The sequence below is a fragment of the Ictidomys tridecemlineatus genome, chromosome 15 (genome assembly GCF_052094955.1).
Source record: "Ictidomys tridecemlineatus isolate mIctTri1 chromosome 15, mIctTri1.hap1, whole genome shotgun sequence".
In the NCBI taxonomy this organism is placed as follows: Eukaryota; Metazoa; Chordata; class Mammalia; order Rodentia; family Sciuridae; genus Ictidomys; species Ictidomys tridecemlineatus.
In genome coordinates, this window is record NC_135491.1 from 3,912,561 (window position 1) to 3,916,959 (window position 4,399).

Consider the following 4,399-nt stretch of genomic DNA (forward strand, 5'->3'; position numbering starts at 1 on the left):
GCACAGGCATATCTGAGAGAAACTTTAGTGCAGGCCTCTCAAACAGTATGATTTTGCTGCTGTCACTATTGAGAGAGGTTTTAGATCATTTCGTTTATTGTTAAATTTCTCCCCCATTCAATAAAGTGTGTGATATTGGTAAAATATTGTTCTCTGCAATTTGTTTTGATAAGAACTTGGCATTGAATTGTGCAAATGGGTCTAAATTTATTTACTTGTATTTGTGCAGATGTGTGCAATGTGTTTTTAGGACAATTATTAGCAACATTTTCTCCTTTAATTCATGTTTTTAAAAATCTTTCTACTTGTTTTTATCTCATTTCATTTCCATTTTAGTACCTTAAATAATCATGCCACTCAGGGAAATAAAGAAAAGGAAGTAACCAGATTTGGGGTAGAAAACTTCTGAAGAAAGCAAGGAATACAATGGGTCATGCATAGCTCACTGCCAGGCTATTCCAGGACAAAATTCCAGGTGACACCCTGCCTTCCTCCAGGGACCAAGGATACATTAAAGCCTCTCTGAACACTCTAGTATCCCCTTGGGAGGTTCTAGCAAGAAACTTTGTAATTGTTTTTGCTACGTGTCACATGGGGAGAAAGTTTTCAGCAGTGTCCTCAGCTCCCCAACCCGCATGCCCATTGCTGCTACAGGCACAGTGATCACTGCAGGTCCATGCGGAGGTGAGGTCACAGAGTCGCAGACTCATACCTTAAGAGCTATCTGCTTCCCTGCAGCACATGTCCTGGTCACAGAGGCCTCTGCACTAAGATTACATTCAGTAAGAGAGAAAGAACCTGGTGAGTGATCCAATTTCAGTCTAAGAGTAGCATCCGTGGGGGAAGACCCATTTCAATATCATGGGTAAGTGTTCACATCAGAAAAGGGGATGCTGGATTGAGCCCCATAGATTGCCAGAGCCATACAGGAAGTAGATGAAGTGCTGAAGAATGGGCTCAAGACAGTTGAGATAAAAGGGGTGGCAGCCTCAGCCTCAATCTCTGATGCTCCTGATTAAATAAATGTGATGCTCACTGATAGTGATAGAGATGTCTCAGTCCAAATGAAAAAAAAAATGTGGTTTTTAAAGTGCACTGGGGGTAGTTTTAGAACTAATCAGCTCTTCAGTTTCCTTTACAGGAATTTTATGCTGATTATACATCAGTCTTATAGCTGGACTTGTAATACCTACATGTTTGGTATATACAGTAGGAATAATTTCAGGAATCCTCTAGTCCTGTGTAGAAAGTGATGTGAATGGTGATGCTTGAGAGAAAGTACTCTCTAACTCTCGGCCTGGTGCAGACAATGCAGACAGTATTTGTAACAGTCTGAAACATTCAGTGGCCTTTGATTATAGTGAGGCTATTTCCCCTTTAAATTAGTAAGAAGCATTTATGTAGTGGACATAATCATTACAGGTTTTCTTGTCTTCATTGTTAAAAATATTTGCCTGGTTGTAAAAAATCCACCATCTGCTCTAGGAATTTGATTGTGCAGCAGGCTTGAGTGTGAAAGGGTAAAATAGGAAATTTCTTTATTTGTTTTATTCTGGTAAACCTAAAATTTCTCTAATCAATAACATCATGTGCATTCTAATGACCTCAAAAATCCTACTGTTTGAATTTTAAATGCACATGTTTTCATGCCCACAAGTGCCAATTTGTGTGGTTTCTCCTACTGTTTATCATTCCTCAATCTTACTTCTTTGAAATAGTTTTACTCAACATTGGTATTAGTGAACCCACATATGGATCCTCTGCAATGAGTAAATATTTTTTATGCTCTCCTCTCATTTAATCTATGTTCATTCTTCATGTTCCAAAGATGAGGACTTGGCCTATGATTGTGGACCCATTCCTGTGATATGTATCATTGTACTTTGTTCATAACCCATGACCAAGTGAGTCATGGTGTAGCTGTGCTGATGAGGAGCCAGTCCTCCATCATTGCAGGTAACTCACCATGGGAAGGTGCCTGCAGTGTTATAACTCCCTCAGTGCATCTGCAATTATTATAATATCTAAATGATCCCTCCTAATTGATATTGCATGTAGAATAAATCTTTAGAAGTAAATGGAAAGTTATAAAATAGTACTCATTTAGAAGATAAGAGGATTGTAGAAAAGCAGAAGTAAATATGAGCTGAATTGATAGAAAAACCCCACTAATTGGTTTAGTGACAGTTGGTGGTTCACCTATCCTCCCTATAAACACTCAGGCAGTTTTGAGGCCCCTCTCTGCACTTCATCAGAGTAAGGATTTGGACAGAGACTCCAACTCTTGTGCCCAAGTTCTCCTCATCATGCAAAGTCATCTCAGCACTTGGCTCATGGTGTGAAGTTTCAAGAATCACTATGTGCTGCCTGCACAGCAGGGATTTACACACACTTCATGCCTCAACTAGTCATACGAGCCTCATCAAAACCTTCTAATAACAATAGAAATTTAAGTTTTCACAGTGGGACCTCTGTAGAGTGGGCAATGATAAGTAACTGCTGATGGGACACGTCCAGCCCAGGCCTCTTGTTCCCCTGCAGGTCCCTCTGGCTTCAAGTGCAGGGAACTGGCAGGATGGCAGCCAGTGATGTGGCTGTAGGAATCCTCTCTGTCACAGGCTGTGGTTGGAGCTCTGGGCAATTTCTCTCTTCTCCTCCATTACCTGGTCCTTTACTTCACTGGGTGCAGGGTAAGACACACAGACTTGATTCTTCAGCACTTGATTGTGGCCAACTTGTTAGCTCTCCTGTGTAGAGGAGTTCCCCAGACAATGGCAGTCTTTGGGATGAAATATTTCACAAGTGATATTGATTGCAAGCTGCTGTTTGCTCTTCACAAGGTGGGCAGAAACATATCCATGTGGAGCACATGCCTCCTAAGCATCTTTCAGGCCATTAAGATTAGTTCTGGGAACTCCAGGTGGGTTGAGCTTAAAATGAAAGCTCCCAGGTACATCATTTCCTGCCTATACCTGAGCTGGATCCTATCCCTCCTTCTAAATGTTATAAATTTTATGTAAATGACTGCAAAAAAAGGGAACAAAACCATCACCAATGTAAAAGACTATGGGTACTGTTCTAGCATCTGTCATAACTCAACTGCAGACTCACTGTACGCGGCATTGCTAAACTTCCCTGATGCTATGTGCATGGGGCTCATGCTCTGGGCCAGCAGCTCCATGGTGCTCATCCTGCACAGGCACAAGCAGAGAATGCAGCATGTTCATAAGACCAGCTCCTCAAGGTGCTCCCCTGAGTCCAGAGCCACCAAAACCATCCTCCTCCTGGTGAGCACCTTTGTCAACTTTTACACACTTTCTTGCATCTTTCAGGTTTGTATAAGTGTTATGTACACTCCTAGCTGGTTTGTAGTAAATGCAGCTTTTATTATTGCTGGGTTTTTCCCAGCTGTCAGCCCCTTCCTGCTCATGACCCGAGACTACAATGTATCTGGGCTCTGCTTTACCTGGATAAAGAATAGAGGAACCCGTGATATCACGGGAAAGATGTAAATTGTAAGATTTTGCACAATTAGTTTTTTTTTTGTTCTTACCCATGAAATTATAAAAATAGTAATGCACAGTGCTATCACTTGTGAGTGGTGGTTTATATTTAGACACTTGTATATATGTGTGTTGCATGTGTATATTTGAGTATTTGAATACACGAGCATGTGTGCATGCATATAGTTGGGTTATGTTTATAGCCATCAAGCAACAATTTCTGGAAAATTATAGGTAGTGAATGGAAGTTTCTGATTTAAAATAGTACTAATCAAAGCAATGGTAAATACTTTAACATAATATATAGCTTTTGATTATTTTCCTGATATTCTAGTTGATTAAGTTATTAAAACATGTGGAATAACTTTTATTTATTACTTTTATATTTATCTCATGTATATTTTGAGGAAAATATCAAAGTGAACTCTGTCAAACAATATTCATTTTTATCCAGTGAAATTAGACTTGTATATTTCACACATTGTTGGACCTAAGGGGAAGCAGTGATATTCTAATGTCCCTCTTTATGATATATGTTATATTGAATTAACTTTGTTGGTTGTTGCTGTGTTATTTTCATTGTGCACTTTTCTTCTTTTCAAAAGCTAATTATTATATGAACTTCCTTAAGACACTGGCCATGCTGACAACAGAAAACACTTGAGTAATAACATGTTTTGTTATAAGTGAATTTGTACATATATATGTTAACACTACTCTAATGGACAAGTCTGGCAAGTGATGCTCAACTGTTGTGGGCTGATTGCTCAGAAAACACTTTCAGCCGGAATTTTGTCCAAATTCGAGAGTTTTATTTAGTCAGCTGGTGACTGTTCCCCTGCAGGAAGGACCTGAATTGTCTCTGCCAGGAAAGTCACCAGGTCCAAGTTGTGTGG

General features: G+C 39.7%; 1 pseudogene; it reads left to right on the forward strand.

Annotated features, from left to right (window-relative positions):
• Positions 1–635: 635 nt before the first annotated feature.
• Positions 636–3,512, forward strand: LOC144371098 (vomeronasal type-1 receptor 4-like; annotated as a pseudogene).
• The last annotated feature ends 887 nt before the right edge of the window (positions 3,513–4,399 follow it).